Here is a 24,305-nt window from a genome sequence, read left to right on the forward strand (position 1 = left end):
GTGTTTCTTTAACTTTTCACAGTGTGTGCCACCTGAGAAAATGTCAAGCTCTCCCAAGTACCACTATGAAAGCATGAAACTCATAAATCTTACAACAAAAAATTCCAATCTGTTTCTAAAATGAAAAGTCACATTGGTTAAAATAAAATAAAAACTCTGCAGAGCCATACATTGTATACATTGTACCATAGGCAGAGTTGCCTCCATTTTTATAATTATTTTATCATTATTTTGTGCATTTGTAGATTTCAAGGATTCTTCTGTTTTTGTAGTGTATTTTTATGTATCTGTACTATATTATACACACACATTAAAAGTGAATCTCTGTCCAAAAATGCACTCAGTTTAGTTTTTACTCACTATGAGCATCATTCATTATTCTCCCGCAGTAATTAAAGTTAGGATTTGTATTTTTTTATTCCAATCCATTCTTCTTTTGCAACATTTAAATAACCTTTATCAGATTTGATGGTTTTGTTACAGACTTTTCAAAATTTGGGGATTAAATTGTGTTAAAATGTACAAAACAGTGATGCCATGTTTTATCATGAGGACCCAGGCACAGAGAGACTTGATGAATTGACTTGAATCTTATGGTTTAATAAAGAAATTTGCAGACTTGCACAGAGATGGTAAAATTATGATGACTGATAACAGAGATGAAGACAACAGACAACGAGGACAGGGAGGAACAGGGGTTTAAATAAACCAAGGAGACAGTCAGAGGGAACTCGGGACAACTGGAGACATTTAAGGATGCAGGAACTGAAAGAGACAGGGAAGAAGTCTCAAACTCCGATGAGTAAAGTTTCTTGCCTGGCTGGTCAGCTCTCTGGGTGCTCAGCACCCCCAAATCTCTGATCCTAGAATCGCCCCTGATGTCAGTAAGTTTGATCTGCCGAAAGGCTATTGGCAGGTTCCCCTGTCAAAAAGAGAACAGAAAGGGCAAACATTTATTAGTCCATCAGGGCTGTATTCTTACGAAGTGGTGCTGTTTGGCTTGAGGAATAAAAACTTGGTGACCTACAGTGACTCTTGGGTTTCTCATATACAGAGAGTAAGGGCACTGTTTGATCGTTTGACAGGGCAACTGTGACTCACCTGGGTCGAGTGGTTGGGCAAGGGTGTGTTGCTCTGGTCCACGTTAAAGTGATAGCAGTTGAGCATTTTCCATGAGCTTTCTGAGGCAGCTTTCTGCTGGTAACAAAGTATCTGTTTTTAACTGTACAGGCTGTATGGAGTTAAAAATGGATTCCTTGCTAAGTTGCCTGTTATGTGTAGTTCCCACCCTGGTTAATTCCCTGGACTTAAGTTTTTAGATGGAAATATAGTGGCTAGTCACCATATCGGCCCTTTTTTAACATTCAGAGTCCTGATATATTTTGTGCTTGAAAGGCTTTCAGAATCAGTCAGAATCAGCATACTTTATTAATCCCTAAGGAAATTATGTGGGTTACAGTCTGTTTCTGTTACAGTAACAATAACAGAAACAAACTAGGCTATTTAACAGTACAATATGTTACAGATTTAAGAAATAACACAATGTGTACAAATCACTCAATAATAAGTATCAAGGATTGACAGCGGTGATAATAAATAAATATCAAGAATAGTGAAGTTAACTGTCCAAAAGTGTCTAGAGTTTGAAATGTAAAACATTTATTCTGTTAAAAGAAAAATTTTCACTTTCTATTGAGCTTCTCTGAAACATTACTTTTCCTGGAGATATCAGGTCAATATCAGGTTAAAAAAAACAGGTCTAACAACAATTGCAACATCCTCCTACTGTTTGTTTTCAATTTCACCACAGTTTGTTTGGAACATTGACCCACAAAAACACAGATATAAGGGAAAATGAAGGTTAACAAGAAATGTCAAGAAGTCATTCTAGCTACCTCTGACTGGTATCAACAATGAAAAAAGAGCTTCTGGACCTGCTGCTGCATTACAACAAAGTATTGCAATAAAACATTGTGCCATAATAGATTACATAAAATTACCTAATGTCTAAATGACAATTTTTAAGATTCACAGTAGGCCTATAACTTTCACAATATTATAATGAGCAAGTTAACGACAATATCATAATATATCAGTTTTAAAATATTATTTGTCACACCCAAAAGAGTTATCTTCTTCACAGTTTGAAGATTTTATTTTTAATATTTTACTTTTTACTGTCAATCCAATCAAGATTTTTGGATTCAGTGTTACATTTCTTTTGCAGAGGTCACACACATGCGATTAAGTTTAACAGGAAGAGCAACATATCCACTGGGAAACAGTAAATTCACATTTTGAGTTGGCACTGCTGCCTCACATCAAGAAGGTCTTGAGTTCAAATCCACTTACTGGCTGGGGCCTTTCTATGGAGTTTGTGTGGGTGCTCCAGGTTCTCCAGTTTCCTCCCACAGTCTAAACACATACAGTTAGTGGGGTTAGGTTAGCTGCCCATAGCTGGTGAATGTAGCACATAGGTGGAAAAGGTTTGACTGTTTGTACAAGCCGTGACTGGTGACCTGACGAAGGTGTTCTCTGCCTTCTGTGGTAGCTAGGATAGAATCTAAAGGCCAGATGACCACGATAAACTGAATTGGATGGCCCTGTTTTAAAATGCAAATGTATTTTTTGTCTCAGTCTCAGATTAACACACCCTTGCCCTCCAGCATTATTAGCAGTAACCACTCAACAGCAACATTTTACCCCATTAGTGTAAAACACAGGCTATATTAGCTTTGCGTTGTCCCCACCTGATGACAGTGATATAGTATGATGCGATTCCATATAATTTATTCAACCTGGTTCTATGTGCCCCTTTTTAAACTTTGAGCACCAGCCCCTTCAAACATCTCTGCATGGTCCTGAACATAAACATCTCATAATGATTAAAATAAAACAAAAACTAAAAAACTTTTTTCTGATATATCTGTTTTAAACAAAATAAATGCTTTTTTTTTCAAACAAACAATTCAGCTGATAAATAGCAGCAAAAGACAAACAAAACTGTATGCTTTCTCATATTTTTCAATTTAATAGGGATGTAACAAACTTAACATTAAACATTGGTTTATGAAGTTTCATCTTCAAACTTCATCTGTCCTGTGGTTCTTGCAGTTTCAAAATCACACTGTACAGTCATATGTAAGCTTTCACCAAAATTTTATCGTGTTGTAATATGTGTGGTCGAACTCAAACGCATAACTTTGATGTGGAAGTGATTTTATTTACAATGATGTTGAATTGTGCTATATAAAAAGTCTTTTGGTTTTTCACAGCTCAAGGGTCTTTTATTTATAAAATCCAACAAGGGGGTTGATTCCAAGCATCCAGGCTTTCCAGAGCTCCAGTGTTTCCACAAACAAATGTCCTTAATAGAGGTAAGAACAATTAAAAATCTTGATGACATTAGAAATCTTCTCATGAAGACGCCAAAGAGAAAACCACCACAGTTAGACAAGACCCAGGTGAAAACTAGGGCTGGGAAGCCCTAAACAGACACCGTGTTGAGCTTCTGAGGCTCAGGCTACATCCACACTAGCCCGGATAGATTTGAAAATGGTGTTTTCATCTGAAAACGCTCCACATCTACACCAGCAGTTTCAGTTGTTTTCACAGAGTTGCGTGTCCACATTGAAGTGGCCGAAAACGCTTAGGTTCTGCGCATGCGTGAAACGCAAGAAGATTCGACCTGCCTCATTTCTGTCTGCTGATTATTTACTTTCCGCCTCTTTGAAACGTTGTGGAAAAATGTTGAAGAAAAGCACCATGTTTTTTAAATGGACTAACAATGCTCTACAAAGAGCAGAGGGTGGGAACAGTCACCCTTGCTGTGTCATAAAGAGAATTAAATGATCAATTTTGACATTTGAAGAGTGTGGATGGGTTGGTTGTTTACATCACTCAACACAAGCAGAACTGCATTACAAAATCAGAAGACACATCATCCACATTCAGAAGCACATCTCTTTATAGTTACTGTTACAGAACAGGCAAATGCTCAGCATTCAAACTACAGGTGAACAATAGTCAAAGGTTTCCCCCGTTATGTCAATGTCAGCTAAAGTACACACCTACACAGAATGTCAACAAACCGTGAAAAAAAGCCAGAAAAAAATAAATGAATGATTGCTTGTAAGGGTCTCTATATATTAGTATTTACGAAGGGTATGTTGTGACTTACCTTCAAAATGACAGTGGTCACTCACTATAACATGGTTCACCTTTCACGGCCTCACTGTTTCGCAGATTTCTTTTAGTGCAGTTATGCATGACTTTTTTTTAGAGCGCATTGTGTTCTCCGTCCTGATCGGCTTGCCGATCTCCTCCGTGCCGTCTCTCCTGTGCAGTACAGAATCGCTACATTGATCGCTAGTAGTGTGACTCTGAAGTGCTGTACTTTTCTCGACGAAACATTTTGCACCATCAAAGGCACCTGCAGTAGCACCCAAAAGGCAGAGGAAGATAACCATCACACAAAAAATTCATTGATTTTTTTAATGATTCAGTGAGTTTGAATTCTCTCGCAGCTGCCATATTCTCACGTTCTGGACCTGAAAACAGGTTTGATCTTTGGTTTAATTCTATAATACTGGACTTATTTTTCTAGGTTTGAACTTTGAGAGTGTTTAAACAAGAGAGAAAAGTATGAAAATGTTCATGCCTGTCTGAGAAAAGTGTCTAAAATGTGTAGTGAGAGGTTTTACAGCCTTAAAATATCTATAATAACTGTAAAAACTAAAGTTTGCTGCTTCGCGGATTTCACCTATCGCGGGTTATTTTTAGAACATAACACCTGCGACAAGGGACTACTGTATACAAATACTGAGAAATATAAAATTTTAATACTTTCTCTCATTTTCTCTCATTTTTTCTGTCGAAAAAAATATCGACAATTCCATGAACATCATCTACAGATATATTTGGTAAACACCCAAGAATTCTTGAGAAATGTAAATCGACGCTTGATTCATCTATTTGGTTGACTTATTTTGGAAAACCCGACCATAAACAAGGAGCGAATATCACACTGGAAACGAAGTGCTATAATGGAGTATCCCCACCCTAAGTAGCATATGTTAAGGCACCAAAGTGTATTGTCAGTCCATTTAAAAAACTCGGTGCTTTTCCTCGACATTTTGCTGCGACGTTTCAAAGAACTGGAAAGTAAATAAACGGAAGACAGAAATGAGGCAGGGGTCGGATCGTCTTATTTTACATGCATGCCCAGTACTGGAACCTTTGCATTCTAGGTCGTGTCTGTGTGGATGAACAACTCTTTGAAAATGATTGAAAACAATAGTGTGGATGTGGAGTGTTTTTAGGCGAAAACGCAGTTTTCAAATTTATCCAGATTAGTGTAGATGTAGCCTGTGAGGGAGAGAGGTAAATGAAAGAGGTGAGAGTGAGAAATGGTGGAAACACACAGAAAGATTTGAGGACCATGACTGAGTGAAATCCAGAGCACAGCAGCAAAACAGATTTCAGGCCTAAGCAGGAGAGCAGAGTATGGAGAGAAATTTCAGTAAGGAGAGATCATTAGGAGCTGAACATGATTCATTTATCTTCAGAATTCAATTTGAGGTATTTGGTGCTTAGACTCCGAGGGCCATTCAAAGCAGAATGGAATCCCAGTGGTGATAGGGATTAGAGTAGGGCCCCCTGGAGTCTAGATGCTGGTGGAGGCTTGAATGAAACCTGAGTGATGAAGGAGAGGCAGTGATGGGGAGGAGGTGGATTGCGCAAAGGTGTCTGCAAGGAAGAATGATAGATGCACAGTGAGTACGCAGAGTGAAGGCTGATTGACCTGTGAAGGCCAGCAGAAACATGATTGGACTGGACCAGTTATGTCACAATCAGCTTGACAAGGTGGGAAAGTGGAAGTGATGTAAAACTTAGATTAGCCGCAAACACCTGGGAAGCAGACTGATGTGTGACTACAGATTGCGAATAAGGTTCATTACAAATGCGTATGATATGATACACAAACATACAATGTGTGCACTTTAGTTAGTTTATGGTTTGTGAGAGTTTGTTCCTGTTGTCTGCAAGTGTATAAATTTAAAACAAAATAATACATGACAATCAAATCTTCTTCTTTAAAATGATACATGTTTTAATAACGAAAAATATTTGGACCCCACAAATCCCTCACCACAACAAGATTTGAGAAGATTTTCATCAGATTGTATCAGAAATGACCAAAAGTCCTGGTGTATAACAACTTTTTTAAAAATCAGTTCACTTTCCAGAATTATTAAAAAAGGGGTTTGATTTGTTAATAAAAATGACAAACTTAGCAATCCCTTTCTTAGTCCTCAGTTTGTCCAACATGTAGTCAAAATTTAAAAATGATTAGAAATTAAGTAAACAAATTGGTTGAAAGAAATGATAGCAAATCACTATATTTAGGAAACTGGAAAGAAGAAAAGAACTTTTTTCCTGCTATCTGTTTCATTTAGTTTGCATCTATTAATCATTTAATGTAGAAGAAAGCACCATACTTTTGTTTTTTAACTGTTCACATCTTTTAGAATAAATGCACTTTTAAAGTTAGTCAGAGTTGTAAAATTTTATGAAACCTGAGGACTCGGGTAAAGTAATAGTATTTCAAGCTTGTATTTGTGTACATGATGTGAGTAAATGTGCTGAATTATATTCCACTTCCACCAAACAGATGGAGCAACACAACAAGAACACAGAGAGAGGTAAAGTGAGTGAAATGGGTCAGATTTTCACCATTGTTACGTGTAGGAATGACAGTGGTGTTAAAACGGGTAGGGACAGTGGTGTTTAAAGGGGTAGGGACAGTGGTGTTAAAAGGGGTAGAGACAGTGGTGTTTAAAGGGGTAGAGACGGTGGTGTTAAAAGGGGTAGAGACAGTGGTGTTTAAAGGGGTAGAGACAGTGGTGTTTAAAGGGGTAGAGACGGTGGTGTTAAAAGGGGTAGAGACAGTGGTGTTAAAACGGGTAGGGACAGTGGTGTTTAAAGGGGTAGAGACAGTGGTGTTTAAAGGGGTAGAGACGGTGGTGTTAAAAGGGGTAGAGACAGTGGTGTTTAAAGGGGTAGAGACGGTGGTGTTAAAAGGGGTAGGGACAGTGGTGTTAAAACGGGTAGAGACAGTGGTGTTTAAAGGGGTAGAGACGGTGGTGTTAAAAGGGGTAGAGACAGTGGTGTTTAAAGGGGTAGAGACGGTGGTGTTTAAAGGTGCAGGGATGGTTGTAGGTGGTGATGTTAGGCAGGTGAAGTTTGAGTCGCTGTCAGCTCCTGGGGAGGTGAAGGTAACAAAACCAGGTGGTGTCCCAGTGACAGTGTCACTGATCCATTTCTGGTATTGGGACACACGAGTGTAGACTAATAATCCACCACAATAACCATAACTCGTAATTCCACTCTGAACCCAGATTGATCCTTTCTTCACCATGAGTGGTTCTCCTTGATCTCCCTGTGAAAAAAAATGTATAGTAATTGTAAAGACAGGTCAGTGACTTTCAGAAGAGGATCTGTCTCCGTAATATCTATCCTGCTGAAGCAATATGCAAGGCAGATCCGAATTGTTATTGGAGTTAACTCCAATAACAATTCTTTAGTTTCCTTTTTGAATATCTAGTAGAGCTTTTCTTCTTCTAAGAATAGGGGATGTTTTTGTGATGTAAGTTAAGGAGTCACACATATTTCTGTAAACTGTGAAACTGTGCCAACTATGTATAATGATTGATATTTTACAATGCTTGATAATGAAAAACTGTAAAAACTAAGTGTCCTATGAGAAAACATGAGTAATTATTATTTAAAAACATTTACATTAAAATGTAAAAGGCAGAAAGATTACATGTAAAAATAAACTTTTATCATACAATGTTCTTAAATAAGAAATAATTTCTTTTAAAATCCCTTTAGCAGGTTTGTACATTAATTTTAATACATTTTATTTGAAAGCGCCTTTCAAAACACTCAAGGTCACTGTACACAGTAGAGTAAAAAGCAAGATAAAAGCAAGGAGTTTACACAATCATAAAAGCATAAGACATAAACAAATTTAAAATAGTCGAATGGAGAGGTTATGTGGGATAAGCTATTTTGAACAAGTGGGTTTTGAGTTGGGACTTAAAGAGAGAGAAGGTAGAGATATTTCTTAACCCTAGAACACTATCGCCGGGTGATTTACACCCGAGCAAATACATTTACATGATTTCTCTCTCCTGCAGCTGTTTGCGTGTCGAGGAGCCTGTGCCTTCACCAGGGAAGTCTCAAATTTCCCAGGAATGGTTGGACCAAAGACCAGCTTTCCAGAGTCATTATTTTGTTTTAGGAGGGTTTTTTTTTTCATTTTGTTAGACATGGCACAGTTGAAAGTAAAAGAAGACCACTCTAATTTGTCATGTGTTGTCATATATTGATATATTTGATTACTTTTTATTGGTTATATTATATCGGGTAAAAATCACCCGGCATTAGTGATTGTGTTACTATTTATAGCGATAGTGTTCTAGGGTTAACATTCAAAGTCCTGATACATCTTGTGCTTGAAAGGCTTTCAGAATCAGTCAGAATCAGCATACTTTATTAATCCCCAATGAAATTATGTGGGTTACAGTCTGTTTCTGTTACAGTAACAATAACAGAGACAAACCAGACTATTTAACAATACAATATGTTACAGATTTAAGAAATAGCACAATATGTACAAATCACTCAACAATAAATATCAAGGATTGACAGAGGTGATAATAAATAAATATCAAGAATATTGACAGCAACATTACTGAGTAGAAAAGAGCCTGTGCAAAAAGGGTGTATTTATGAAATTCATTAAATTGAAAAAAAAAAAAAAGTTCAGTATGCGGAGTCCAAAATAAAACAGTTCAGGTGGGCGGCCGCATGGTCAGCGGCCAAGGCAACTGAGCAGGTCCAGTGGCCGATCATGCGGAAGGCAGTGGACTGCGACTGAGCAGGTCTGGCTGACCATGCGGAAGGCAGTGGTGACGACTGAGCAGGTCCGGCCGACCACGCGGAGGGCAGTGGCGGCGACTGCGCAGGTTCAGAGGCCAACCCCGCCGGCGACAAAGTCCAGTCATGCCAAATGGACGATGGTGGACAATGAGATGGCGGCGGCAGAACAGCAGCTGCAGGCGATGGCGTGGGATCAGCTGCAGGACCAGGTGTGGAAACCTCTAGCTGAAGACACCCAAGGCCAGTGAGTGCGGAAACCCCTGGCTGAGGAGCGGTCAAAAACTTCATTTTAACAACCTTTTTCGAATTCCACTTAAAGTGATTTTCAAAATCCATCCATCCATCCATTCGCTTCCGCTTATCCTTTCCAGGGTAGCGGGGGGCGCTGGAGCCTATCCCAGCTGTCATAGGGCGAGAGGCGGGGTACAACCTGGACAGGTCGCCAGTCTGTCGCAGGGCCAGACAACCATTCACGCTCACATTCACTCACACATTCACACCTAGTGATAATTTGGATTATCCAATTAACCTATCCCCTCGAACTGCATGTCTTTGGACGGTGGGAGGAAGCCGGAGTACCCGGAGGGAACCCACGCAAACACGGGGAGAACATGCAAATTCCACACAGAAAGACCCCGGCCTGATGGTGGAATTGAACTCAGGACCTTCTTGCTGTGCGGCAACAGTGCTAACCACCGTGCCACCATGCTGCCCATTTTCAAAATGCTTTTTCAATTCAATTCAATTCAATTTTATTTGTATAGCGCCAAATCACAACAAAAGTTGCCTCAAGGCGCTTTATATTGTACAGTAGATAGCACAATAATAAATACAGAGAAAAACCCAACAATCATATGACCCCCTATGAGCAAGCACTTTGGCGACAGTGGGAAGGAAAAACTCCCTTTTAACAGGAAGAAACCTCCGGCAGAACCAGGCTCAGGGAGGGGCGGGGCCATCTGCTGCGACCGGTTGGGGTGAAAGAAGGAAAACAGGATGAAGGACATGCTGTGGAAGAGAGACAGATTAATAACAGATATGATTCGATGCAGAGAGGTCTATTAGCACATAGTGAGCGAGAAAGGTGACTGGAAGGGAAAAACTCAATGCATAATGGGAATCCCCGGCAGCCTACGTCTATTGCAGCATAACTAAGGGAGGATTCAGGGTCACCTGGTCCAGCCCTAACTATATGCTTTAGCAAAAAGGAAAGTTTTAAGCCTAATCTTGAAAGTAGAGATAGTGTCTGTCTCCCGAATCCAAACTGGAAGTTGGTTCCACAGAAGAGGGGCCTGAAAACTGAAGGCTCTGCCTCCCGTTCTACTTTTAAATACTCTAGGAACAACAAGTAAGCCTGCAGTGCGAGAGCGAAGTGCTCTAATAGGGTGATATGGTACTACAAGGTCATTAAGATAAGATGGGGCCTGATTATTTAAGACCTTGTATGTGAGGAGCAGGATTTTGAATTCAATTCTGGATTTAACAGGAAGCCAATGAAGGGAAGCCAAAACAGGAGAAATATGCTCTCTCTTTCTAGTCCCTGTCAGTACCCTTGCTGCAGCATTTTGGATTAGCTGAAGGCTTTTCAGCGAGTTTTTAGGACACCCTGATAATAAAGAATTACAGTAGTCCAGCCTGGAAGTAATAAATGCATGAACTAGTTTTTCAGCATCACTCTGAGACAGGATATTTCTAATTTTAGAGATGTTGCGCAAATGGAAGAAAGCAGTCTTACATATTTGTTTAATATGTGCGTTGAAGGACATGTCCTGGTCAAAAATGACTCCAAGGTTTCTCACAGTGTTACTGGAGGCCAAGGTAATGCCATCCAGAGTAAGAATCTGCTTAGATACCATATTTCTAAGATTTTCAGGGCCCAGTACAATAACCTCAGTTTTATCTGAATTAAGAAGCAGAAAGTTAGCGGCCATCCAGGTCTTTATGTCTTTAAGACATTCCTGCAGTTTAACTAATTGGTCTGTGATACCTGGCTTCATGGATAGATAGAGCTGCGTGTCATCTGCATAGCAGTGAAAATTTATGCTATGTCTTCTAATGATGCTGCCTAAGGGAAGCATGTATAATGTAAATAGAATTGGTCCTAGCACTGAACCCTGTGGAACACCATAATTGACCTTAGTGTCTGAAGAGGACTCTCCATTTACATGTACAAACTGGAGTCTATTAGATAGATATGATACAAACCACTGCAGTGCAGTACCTGTAATACCTACAGCATGTTCTAATCGCTCTAATAGGATATTATGGTCAACAGTATCGAACACAGCACTGAGGTCTAGCAGGACAAGCACAGAGATGAGTCCACTGTCAGAGGCCATAAGAAGATCATTTGTAACCTTCACTAAAGTTGTTTCTGTGCTGTGATGAGCTCTGAAACCTGACTGAAACTCTTCAAATAAGCCATTCCTCTGCAGATGATCTGTTAGCTGTTTGACAACTACTCTTTCAAGGATTTTTGATATGAAAGGAAGGTTGGAGATTGGCCTATAATTAGCTAAGACAGCTGGGTCTAGAGATGGCTTTTTGAGTAAAGGTTTAACTACAGCCACCTTGAAGGCCTGTGGTACATAGCCGATTATTAGAGATAGGTTGATCATATTTAAGATTGAAGCATTAATTAATGGCAGGACTTCTTTGAGCAGTTTTGTAGGAATGGGGTCTAAAAGACACGTTGATGGTTTGGAGGAATTAATTATTGAAGTTAACTCAGAAAGATCAATTGGAGAAAAAGAGTCTAACTTAACATTGATGGTACTAAAAGTAGCTGTAGATAATATTACATCTGTGGGATGATTATTGGTAATTTTTTCTCTAATGATAAAAATTTTATTTGTGAAGAAGTTCATGAAGTCATTACTAGTTAACGTTAAAGGGATGGTTGGCTCAAAAGAGCTCTGACTTTTTGTCAGCCTGGCTACAGTGCTGAAGAGAAACCTGGGGTTGTTCTTATTTTCTTCAATCAGTGACGAATAGTAAGATGTTCTGGCTTTGCGGAGGGCTTTCTTATAAAGCAGCAAACTATTTCTCCAGGCTAAATGATGATCCTCTAAATTTGTGACACGCCATTTCCTCTCCAGCTTACGAGTTATCTGCTTTAGGCTATGTGTTTGAGAATTATACCACGGAGTCAGGGACTTTGGATTTGAGGCCTTAGTTTTCACAGGAGCTACAGTATCCAGAGTCGTACGTAGTGAGGAGGTAAAATTATTAACAAGATAATCGACCTCTGTTGGAGTAGCGTTCAGATAGCTGCTCTGCTCTATGTTGGTACAGGGCATTGAAGATGATAACAGTGGGTGGATTATATTCTTAAACTTAGTTACAGCACTTTCAGAAAGACATCTACTTTGATAAAGTCTACTCTCCACTGCTGTGTAATCAATTATTGTAAATGTAAATGTTATCAGGAAATGATCAGACAGGAGAGGGTTTTCAGGAAACACTGTTAAATGTTCAGTTTCTATGCCATACGTTAAAACAAGATCTAGAGTGTGATTAAAGTGGTGGGTGGGTTCTTTTACATTTTGAGAGAAGCCAATTGAGTCTAATAACAGATTAAATGCGATGTTGAGGCTGTCATTTTTAGCATCTACATGGATGTTAAAATCACCCACAATAATTATTTTATCTGAGCTGAGCACTAAATCAGATAAAAAGTCTGAGAAATCAGAGAGAAACTCTGTGTAAGGCCCAGGTGGACGATAGATGATAACAAGTAAGACTGGTTTCTGAGTTTTACAGCTGGGGTGGACGAGGCTAAGCATCAGGCTTTCAAATGAATTAAAAGTCTGTCTTGGTCTTTCGTTAATTAATAGGCTGGTGTGAAAAATTGCTGCCACACCGCCCCCTCGGCCTGTGCTTCGAGATTTCTGGTAGTTAGAATGACTCGGGGGTGTTGATTCATTTAAACTAACATAATCATCCCGCTGCAACCAGGTTTCTGTAAGGCAGAGTAAATTGATTTTTTGATCAATTATTAAGTCATGTACTAACAGAGACTTGGAGGAGAGAGCCCTAATATTTAATAATCCACATTTCACTGTTTTACTCTTTGGTTCAGATGTGGATACTGTATTGTTCTTTCTTTGTGATTTTTTATGTTTAAGTTGTTTATTGCTGGTTTTTGGTTTGTTTTTTGTCTTTTTGGGAGCTGACACAGTCTCAATGGAGATGGGTTTTTAAAAACTTCACTTCAAAAAACCCTTTCTCTCCCTTTCTGGCAGCTGTGGAAACTTCCAATAAGAAAGCTTGCATTCTGGGTCATGTGTGATGTGTCCTATATTGATCCAATATAGCAGCTTTGTGTTGTGCTGCAAGTTAAAACCCATTGTCCTCATGAGCACAGCATCTAACAACTCTCCTTAAAAAAGTCGATTGACTTTAACTGGACACAATGGTTTCCACTGGGAGATACATTCATCACTCATCCGTGACACTGGAGAAGTCACTTGGATGAGTGATAAAACAATTTTGCATGGAAAATCCAGAGGAAATAGACTTTGTTTTTGTTTCTTTGGGCTCAATTTCAGCCTCAGGAGCATCTCTCAGAAGAAAACAGTTTTTCCAATAATCAGATAAAAAGATTGTTGAACCAGGTGGTATTCTCTGGAGTTTAAGACCAAAACTGAACTCCAACAGTGAATTGACATTAGGCTGGAACTCATAAGATGAATAGAAATAGTGCTGAAGCTAAATGATTCATAAAAAACAAAACAAAACAAAACAAAACAAAAAATCCCCACTCGCCCCTGTGGGCGGTTAATCCTTCAAGCTCGGGTCCTCTACCAGAGGCCTGGGTGCTTGGTCCGGTTGGTTAGCCACCACCATTTTGTCCGTCTGTATCTGGAAGTCCCACAGGATCTTAGCTTGGTCATTCTCCACCACCCTTGGGGGCATCTCCCATTTTGACCTCGGGACTTCCAGGTTATACTTGGCACAGATGTTCCTGTACACTATGCCGGCCACTTGGTTATGGCGTTCCATGTATGCCTTCGCTGCTAGCATCTTGCACCCTGCTGTTATGTGCTGGATTGTCTCGGGGGCATCGTTACACAGCCTGCACCTGGGGTCTTGCCTGGTGTGATAGACCCCAGCCTCTATGGATCTTGTGCTCAGTGCTTGTTCCTGTGCTGCCATGATTAGTGCCTCTGTGCTGTCTTTCAGTCCAGCTTTGTCCAGCCACTGGTAGGATTTCTGGATATCAGCCAACTCCTCTATCTGCCGGTGGTACATACCGTGCAGGGGCCTGTCCTTCCATGATGGTTCCTCGCCTTCCTCCTCTTTCTTGGGTATCTGCTGCCTGAGGTATTAACTGAGTACGCTGTCAGTTGGGGCCATCTTTGTGATGTATTCGTGGATGTTCCTTGTCTCATCCTGGACTGTGGTGCTGACACTCACCAGTCCCCGGCCTCCTTCCTTCCGCTTAGCGTACAGCCTCAGGATGCTGGACTTGAGGTGAAACCCTCCATGCATGGTAAGGAGCTTTCTTGTCTTTATGTCAGTGGCTTCAATTTCCTCCTTTGGCCAGCCTATTACCCCAGCAGGGTACCTGATCACAGGTAGGGCGTAGGTGTTGATGGCCCGGATCTTGTTCTTACCGTTCAGCTGACTCCTCAGGACTTGCCTGACCCTCTGCAGGTACTTGGTGGTTGCAGCTTTCCTAGCGGCCTCTTCCTGGTTTCCATATGCCTGCGGGATGCAGGTACTTTTAGCTGTCCTCTATGTCTGCAATGTTGCCCTCTGGTAGTTCGATTCCCTCCGTTCTGACTACCTTCCCTCTCTTTGTTACCATCCGACTACACTTCTCCAGCCCGAATGACATCCCAATGTCATTGCTGTATATCCTGGTAATGTGGATCAGTGAATCAATGTCTCATTCACTCATGGTATACAGCTTGATGTCATCCATGTACAGGAGGTGGCTGACAACCACTCCGTTCCGTAGTCGGTATCCGTAGCCAGTCTTGTCAATTATCTCACTGAGGGGGTTCAGGCCTATGCAGAACAGCAGTGGGGACAGAGCATCTCCTTGGTAGATCCCGCACTTGATGGTGACTTGTGCTATGGGTTTGAGGTTGGCCTCCAGTGTTGTCCGCCACATCCCCATTGAGTTCCTGATGAAGGCTCTCAGGGTCCTGTTGATCTTATATAGTTCTAGGCATTCCAGGATCCAGGTGTGGGGCATTGAGTCATAGGCTTTCTTGTAATCAATCCAGGCAGTGCACAGGTTGGTCAGCCTGGTCCTGCAGTCTCGGCTGACTGCTTGGTCTGCCAGTAGCTGGTGTTTTGCGCCTCTAGTATTCTTGCCTATCCCTTTCTGTGCCCCGCTCATGTATTGACCCATGTGCCTGTTCATCTTAGCCGCTATGATGCCTGACAGGAGCTTCCATGTAGTACTGAGGCAGGTTATTGGTCGGCAGTTGGAGGGGACCGGTCCCTTCTGGGGGTCCTTGAGGATCAGGACTGTCCGGCCTTCGGTTAGCCATTTTGGGTGTCTCTCGTCAACTAGCAGCTGGTTCATTTGTGCCAGCGCTCGTGGAGTGCAGTCAGCTTCTTCAGCCAGTAGGCGTGAACCATGTCAGGGCCTGGTGCTGTCCAACTCTTCATACTGGAGACCCTTTCTTGGATATCTGCCACTGTGATGGTTTATACACATATATATATATATATATATATATATATATATATATATATATATATATATATATATATATCTATCCACCATCACTGAGGCTGTCTCTCCTGCATGAAGTCCAGGTGCTGGTTTTCCAGTGTATGTCTGATGCCCCAAAGCTGTCTCAGAGCAGTAACACCATCAATGGCTGTAGTATGGAACAGATGTGGGTGTGTCCTCCTCTCCCAGATGAGTCCAAATCAACATCAAACAGCCCTACAGACACAAAAACTTTAAAATTTAAATAACCAGACTATCAGCAGTGATTTAACTACTTTAAGACCTCTGTGAAAATCATTTACAGTATATATAACAGAATTTAAGGCCTTTAAAATCACAGAGCATACAGAGAAAAGTACTAAACTGAATCAATTTCAGCTTTCGTTTTTCATGATGTTTATTTTATTAATAATTAAATGTCATTATCTGTGCCTTTACCACACATTTGCCACACAGGTGTAGATACTGTAGGTTCAATAAATGCTTAAATTGTACTGATCAGAATATACTGGACATTCAATGCTAAGATTCAGCGCACTGTGTTAGAGGCTGGGATTTGATGAATTCATCAAATATACAACCTTTCATCATTTATGTCCAGTTGAGAATGAATCTGTGCACTCACATAATAAATGAACTGAAATCAGTAGTGTGATCTCCAGTCTTGATAAAATGAATGAGAGAACTGACAGCAGTTATTTTAATCCGTCTGTCTCAGTTGTTTTAACTCTAAGTATCACCAAGTGAATTAGATGTGCGCCTCCAGGGATTTATAATTCCGAAAATGATTCGCCCTTTATGCGCTGACTCCACAGACAAGGTACGAGAAGGTATCAGGGTAGGACAAAGGCGGTAGGTCTTCAGGGTTTCTACTCCACTGCTGTATTTCATACGGGTCCACATTACCAATGCATGCTATTTTTTCCAAGCACTGTCTCTTGGCATCCGGGTGCAGTCGGTCTCGATACAGTCCTTTGACATTGAGCATGACTGAGCATTTATACACCGAGTATTGTCCTTCCTTCAGCCCACAGATCGAAAGAATTGGGAGGTTTTAACAATATGAGGAGTGGAATTGCCATTTTAAAAAGCATTTTGAAAATCACTTTATTAAAATGCAATTTGAAAAAGTTTTTGAAATGAAGTTTATTAAAGTGCAATTTGAAAAAGGTTTTTGAAATGAAGTTTTTAAAAAGCATTTTGAAAATCAGTTTTTTAGATTGGAATTCAAAAATGAATTTGAATGAAAGCAGAATTTATTCTATAATTCATTATTTAAGCACAGAATTATTTATTTCGATGCATGTGGCACTTGTGGTCCTCCATATATGGCTGCAGGTTAGGGAACTGAACAGGAGGGTGATTGAGAGACTGGACCAGAGACTGGATAGGGCAAAGAGCGACTGAGTTACGGGAGACTGGGCGACAGACTGGAGTGGCAGGAGGACAAGAGACTGAGCCACAGGTGGCTGGAGGACAAGCTCACTACAGGTAACTGGAGGACGGCTGAGGCTAGCGGAGCTAATGGCTGAGCTGATAGTTGGGCTAGAGATGGTGACAGTGCTGCAGCCTGGGCTAGCAAACCTGGTGTCCAGCAAACTGGAAACAGATCTGCAAATCTAACTAGAGATTGTGCTATAGGGCCTGAAAAGCTGGGTGAGGATATGGATGAGGCAGTGAACAGGCAGGTGGACATGTTAGCTCCTCTGAGCCTCCAGTGTGTGAGGAGAATGGCTGGAGAGCCTCAGCTGAGCGTTTAGGGAGGTCAGGTTGGGTCCTGACTGGATGATCCATACTGACAGGTTTAGGTGCGTGAATATTTTTAACAATGGCCTGGGGTGATGAAACTGGAACAGGCTGACAGATAGGTGAAGAAATAGTGATCTGAGAAAAATGATCAGCCTGAGTGGCATTAAAGTCTTTAATGGGAACCTCTGAGGCTAAAACAGTCCTTTTAGAAGCAGTATGGTAATGAGTGGCAATTGGGTAGTCAAGAATGTAATCACAGTAAACAATCTTTGGTGTAGGACAGGGGTGGGCAATCTCAGTCCACGAAGGCCGGTGTCCCTGCACGTTTGACTGGCAGGCTAAAAACACTCACAGGAACGACGGCAAGAAAACATCAATGACACGGCAAAGACCAGGATGAAACTGAGGACTTAAATACACCAACTGAATAATGACTGATTGGAGACAAGTGAGTGAACAGCTGAACATAATCGAACCAATGACACACAGATGTAACAGCAACAGAACAACAGGAAATGAGAACGACTGATGAAATAAACTGAACCTGAACAAACTGAAAACACTGGGTCACGGACCCAGGAACCCTGGCAATATGACTGCGTATTTGACGAAAAAAATGTGAATTTGAACTTGAAGAACATGCTATTGTATAAACAGTGTGTTTTGAATCAAGACATGAGAAAATCCAGAGGAAAAGTGAACTGTCCAAAAGTGTCCAGAGTTTGAAATGTAAAACATTTATTTATTCTGTTAAAAGAATAATTTTCACTTTCTATTGAGCTTCTTTGAAACATTACTTTTCCTGGAGATGTCAGGTCAATATCTGGTTAAAAAAACAGGTCTAACAACAATTGCATCACAGTTTGTTTGGAACATTCAAACAATAAAAACACAGATACATTTTTCTACAAGGAAAAATGAAGGTTAACAAGAAATGTCAAGAAGTCATTGTAGTTACCTCTGACTGGTATCAACAATTTAAAAAGAGCTTCTGGACCTGCTGCTGCACTAGAACAAGGTATTGCAATAAAACATTATGCCATTGTGTTTTAGTTTTTACAGATTCTGCAGTACCAGTAATATTAATGCATTAATATTTGAAAATACATGAAATGAACCATTTTAACCATTTACTTCTTTTTAAATTTTTTAACAAATATGAGGCAATGGTTCTCAGCTGGAAAAGGGTGGAGTGCCCACTCCGGGTCGGGGATGAGTTCCTGCCCCAGGTGGAGGAGTTCAATTTCAGGGTCTTGTTCGCGAGTGATGAGAGAAGGCTGGGGTACGCTGGAGAGATTATATCTCTCGGTTGGCCTGGGAACGCCTTGGTGTTCCCCCCGGATAAGCTAGAGGAGGTGGCTGGGGAGAGGGAGGTCTGGGCTTCTCTGCTTAGGCTGCTGTCCCCACGACCCGGCCCTGGATAAAGCAGAAGAAGATGGATGGATGGATGGATGGATGGATAAATTTTTTAACCTTTGAGAGGCAGTTAAAAACAACATGTATGTATAGGGAAAAAGCCAATAACGTGACAACAACTCATACATGAGTGATCATTTTACAGTTTTTTTTATTAATCCCTTGTCGATTCAGGTAAAAATCTAATTGAGATTCAAATTTCTAAGAGAGACCAGGAATCATGTCAGCAAAAGTCAAAACACACACAGAAGACATAGCAATATAACAATTAAAAACAAATACAGTATTCCATACAAAAAAATGGGTAAACATTTGAAAATTTCCCAATGTCAGATCATTAAGAGCAACATAAAAATATGCAGTCACACTGACTGAAAGAGTTATTCTCTTGTTCATTTAAAATGGACTTAAACTCCCCCAAGGCAACTGTTTCTGACAATTTCTGCAGGTTATTCCAGGAAACAGGGTGAACATATTTAAAAGCCTTTTTTTTTTCCAAGTTGTGTTCTGATTTTCGGAACAATCAACTGTATGATCTTGTGAGAACGAAAGCTGTATTTGTGGTGATTTTTACGCATATAAATCACAGATAAGAGGGAGCCAGCGCAAGGAGAGATTTATAGCATAGTGTATCCAAATGTAGGTAGTAGGCATGAATAAAAAGCAGATAGCTGCAACACAATAAAGGTACAAAAAAAACTTGATGTGACAAATGAGGAGATGATCTCACTGAGAAACTGATGCACTGAATGATTTTTGGCCATTGAAACATCAGTTTCCAGGAAAGATAAGACCTTGCTTATCTTCCTACTTGACATTAACAACAATCATAAGAACATACTATACTATACTATACTATACTATACTATACTATACTGAGTATCATGTCCATAATAATATTCCTTTAATATCAAGCATTGGGCATTGTGTAATTAAAAAATGACAATAGACATATTTGCATTAATTAAAAAAAGTGAAACTATTTAGAGAGAGGTCATGGTGTAGGTCGGCAGTGGTGTGTGACTATTTTTTTTTTTTTTTTTGTAATTAGATGCCCTCTGCTGGCCATTAGAATAAATTAATCCCAAAAAGTTAAAGGTCTGTGAAAGTGTTTCCTGCCAGTTTAAAAAACTATTGTTTTCACCATTAAACACATAACATAAAATTTTATTACAGGACAAGATATGATAAGTTTTCAAATTTTTAAATCATTTGACTCAACAACAGAAATAAGCCCACGAGTGAGAAAAAGCATCAAGTCTTAACTTCCCAGAGCTTTTTCACAAGGATGTTGTGAATGTTACTGACAACTTCACAATCCTCAGTATATCACAGTTATGGTGAAAAATTAATTACTTTATTTAAGAAGTTTGTTCATTATTTAAAGATTCAATTGTATTTATGTATTTATTTGTGTATGTGTATATTAAATTATTTATTTAATTTTTTTATGGGGATGTGTGAGCGGGGTCTAATATCATTTTTTTTAAATCAACTAAAAATCTTAGGTGTCCCATAAATCTGGATCAGCATCATGATGGAAACCTGTGGCCATAATATATACAGTATTCTGAAGAAGGTATAAAATGTCACTTCGTGTGTGTGTGTGTGTGTGTGTGTGTGTGTGTGTGTGTGTGTGTGTGTGTGTGAGTGAGTGTGAGAGTGAGTGAGTGAGTGAGTGAGTGTGTTTTATGTGTATAGATTATCAAAAAACTTTTACTCATGATATAACATTGTTGCCCTGTGAGGACATGAGGAGGAGAAAGTGACAAAAGCAGCTGTGTGAGGCAGTAGATCCCTCAGAAGCTGCATTAAAAAGAGCACAGGCAACAATAACAAATGTCAGTTGTTGCATTGTAGAGGTATTCAAGTATAAAAATAATAAACACAATGTTTTGGTTCTATAACATTTTTCTATTCTTACTTTACTATAGATTAGGTGAATAATTAAATAATAGATTAATTCAATACAAAATTGTGCCTTGTTCTCAGATGGACAGCAAGTGAAGAGTGATAGATAAGATGAGAAGATGGAAGGAGGAAGAGAGGCAAAAAGTGAGTCACAGGCAGAGCCTAGTTTATTTCTCACAGTTTTCTCACAGTCTCTACATTCGAGAGACCAAACAGCTACTTCACAAGCGCATGGCACAACATAGAAAAGCCACCTCCATGGGACAAGACTCAGGAGTCCATCTGCATCTAAAGGACAAAGGTCAGTCTTTCGAGGATGCCAATGTTCACATTTTGGACAGAGAAGACAGATGGTTTGAAAGCGGAGTGAAAGAAGCCATCTATGTCCACTGTGAGCGACCATCTTTGAACAGAGGCGGTGGTTTACGACACCAACTGTCTGCCATCTATAATCCCGTTTTGAAATCCCTTTCCAGACGCCTTAATGCCCACTCACACCCTGGGCCATCTGACCTCAGGAAATCACATGATAGGGTGGGGCTAGGTTTCACTATGAACTCACCTGAAACCCTGGCTGATTGTGATCCACACCCGTCCTCATACCTTAGCTCATGTGATTGGGTAGAGGATCATCAGGGGGTCCTTTTGTCCCTCTTTGGGCGGTTACTCCCACGGGGTTTAAATCTGGGACTCTCCTCGGTGTGACCCTAGAACTGAAGAAGCTTCTCGGATGAGAGGTGAAACGTCTTCAAGCAACTTAAAGATGTCCAGACGCTTTTCTTTCCAAGCTCCGTAGACGACGATGACCTGTATGACTGAAAACCTGCACAGACATCTTCTCACAGTTTTCTTAATCTGTTGCCTTATGATTCAAAGCGCTGTCACCAATTGCATTTTATTATTATCTCATAACAATTGTTTAATCAGCGACCATCTCTCCTGTGGACTTCTTACAGTCTACAGTGTAAGATAAACACACCCCTTGTCATGGTCCTGGGCCATTTTGGCACAGCATTCTTAGTTTTCGTGTGTTTTGTATTTTGGTTCTTTATTTATGCCCTGGTTTCTAGGTTGTTCTGTTAAGATGTTCCTTATTTGATTACCCCCTGTGTGCCCCTCTGTGTATCTGTGAACCCTTGTTTCCCCTCCTTGTGTTTTATTCCATGTTTTCCCCAGCCCGTTATGTCCGTGCGCTCCCCGTGCTCTCTCCCCTCCTGTCTGAACCTCTGTGTACTTCCTGTTTTACTTTGACAGTCTCTCGTCAGTATGCGTCATGTTGTGTTCACTCCTGCCCTGTCTTGTTACGATTATCTGTGTCAGCTGTGTTCCCCATGTGCTCCCACTTCCCTCGTTTACCCTCTGTGCATTTATGTCCATGTCTCCCTCAGTTCAGTGTCGCGTTCTCCCTCATGACTGTGTGCCCCTCTGTGTGTTTCCTCGTGAGTCAGTTCCTTAGTACTTCCCAGTTTAGTTTCATATTATTTTGTATCGCCTTTATCTTTTGTCAGCAATAAAGCTGTATTTATTACAGTCCTGTTTTCCCATGAGTTTGCGTTTGGGTCCTCATCCTGCCTGCACACAGCCTAATTATGACACCCCTGCCCTCCAGCACTATCAGTAGTAACCCCTCAACAGCAACATTGTACCCCATTAGGGTAAAACATAGGCTATATTTGCTTTGCATTGTCCCCACCTGATGACAGTGACATAGTATGATGCGATTCCACATAATTTATTCAACCTGGTTCAATGTGCCCCCTTTTTTAACTTTGAGCACCAGCCCCTTCAAACATATCTGCACGGCCCTGAACATAAACATCTCATAATGATTAAAAAAACACAACTAAAAAACCTGGCTTCAAGACCCAGGACCATGCCAGTTTTGTGACATTGTCACTAAAGATGTTTTGTTCCTTCTCATTTTATGATAATCTTTTTCTGATATAGCTCTTTTAAACTTAAACAAACAAACAAACAAACAAACAATTCAGCTGATAAACAGCAACAAAAGACAAACAAGACTGCTTTCATTTATCTGTCAATTTAATAGCGATGTAACAAACTTAACATTAAACATTGGTTTATGAAGTTCCATTTTAAAGCTTCATCTGTCCTGTGGTTCATGCAGTTTCAAAATCGCACTGTACAGTCATACCTAAGCTTTCACCAACGTTTTATTGTGTTGTAATATGTGTGTGAAAGCCATGAGCAAACAGGGCTTTTACAAGCTTCACGCTAGTTTTCGACAGGCGGCATACCCGCTGCTTCAGTCATTGCGAGGTGTGAGTATTTCAGTGTTTATTCTGTTTATTATACAAGTTGTATAGAAAACAATACCCTCTCTCTTGTCATTAATTTTGCTGTGTCTTCAAGGGTCACAATATTTTTGTTGCCCTGTTTGTATTATTTAAATTGATTCAAATTGTGCACCATTTCACACTACAGCATTTTCAAGATGTGGTGATAGCCAAATTGGTCAGCAGATGTCACTGTGGAAACGGGTCAGATTGTTTCAAAGCCTCAACACAATTCTTTGAAGACTTGAATCTTTCAGTGCTTCACTAAGCCTTGCTTTGACCATACCTAGCAAAGACTTAAGGCCAGGCCACAGCTTAAATAGTAGTCAGCTGATTGCCAGATACCTCACAGGTGCTTGATTGCATCAGGTGTGTTTAGTGTTTTACCCTGTAAGTTGAGGTGGGGTAAGTAAAAAAAAAAAAACAGTCACACGCAGATTAACAAGCACACCTACTAAGAGGGAGAGAGATAAAGAGGTGAGAAATGGTGAAAATGCACAGAAAGATTTGAGGACCATGATTGAGTAAAATCCAGAGCACACAGCAAAATGGATTTCAGACCTGAGAAGGAGAGCAGAGTATGGAGAGAAATGTCAGTAAGGAGAGCTCATTAGGAGATGAACATGGGATTAGGGTAGCCTGAGTGATGAGGGAGAGGCGATGATGGGGAGGAGGTGGGTTGCACAAAGGTGTCTGCAAGGAAGAATGATAGATGGACAGTGAGATTTAAAGTACACAGAGTGATTGACCTGTGAAGACCAGCAGAAACATGATTGGACTGGATCAGTAATGTCACAATAAGCTTGACAGGGTGTGAAAGTGGAAGTGATGTAAAACTTAGATTAGCTACAAACATCTGGGAAGCAAACCGATGTGTGGCTACAGATATTCCTGTTTGAAATTACAAATAAGGTTTGTTGCATATGTGTATGATATGCAGTGTTGGGCAAGTTACTTTTGAACAAGTAATTAATTATAGTTACTAGTTACTTCTTCAAAAAAGTAACTGAGTTAGTAACTGAGTTTCAAGATTCTAAAAGTAATTAATTACTTGAAAAGTAACTATTGCGTTACTTTAAAACAAAATGTCTATCCCCCTGGGGTCCATGGTATAATTGGCCATTTTTAACTACTTTTGATTTTCCCTCTACATTTGACCTTTATAAACTATTTACTTTGCCTTGTTTGGTATCATCCTTTTCCGTGTCTGAGTTTACAGTTGTGTTTTCATTTTGACATACTGTATTAACAAAATCTGAGTAGAAAAAGTTATATTTTTTCCTGTAACA

General features: G+C 40.2%; 1 protein-coding gene and 1 long non-coding RNA gene across 3 annotated transcripts in view; both read right to left on the minus strand.

The window, feature by feature from the left end:
• LOC100704455 (serine protease 48) overlaps positions 1 to 24,305 on the minus strand; it is a 57,810-nt gene that overhangs the window by 8,196 nt on the left and 25,309 nt on the right. The window lies entirely within an intron of this gene.
• LOC102082888 (uncharacterized) lies at positions 692 to 4,520 on the minus strand. 2 transcript variants are annotated; one of them, XR_002058752.2, is made up of 4 exons: positions 4,181 to 4,520; positions 2,353 to 2,415; positions 1,102 to 1,194; positions 692 to 922 (listed from the first exon to the last, which is right to left on the minus strand). It is a non-coding gene; the product is annotated as an uncharacterized LOC102082888 (long non-coding RNA). The 2 variants fall into 2 exon arrangements; XR_002058753.2 differs by having other exon boundaries at positions 1,102 to 1,197.

The sequence above is a fragment of the Oreochromis niloticus genome, linkage group LG3 (assembly GCF_001858045.2).
Source record: "Oreochromis niloticus isolate F11D_XX linkage group LG3, O_niloticus_UMD_NMBU, whole genome shotgun sequence".
Classification (NCBI taxonomy): Eukaryota; Metazoa; Chordata; class Actinopteri; order Cichliformes; family Cichlidae; genus Oreochromis; species Oreochromis niloticus.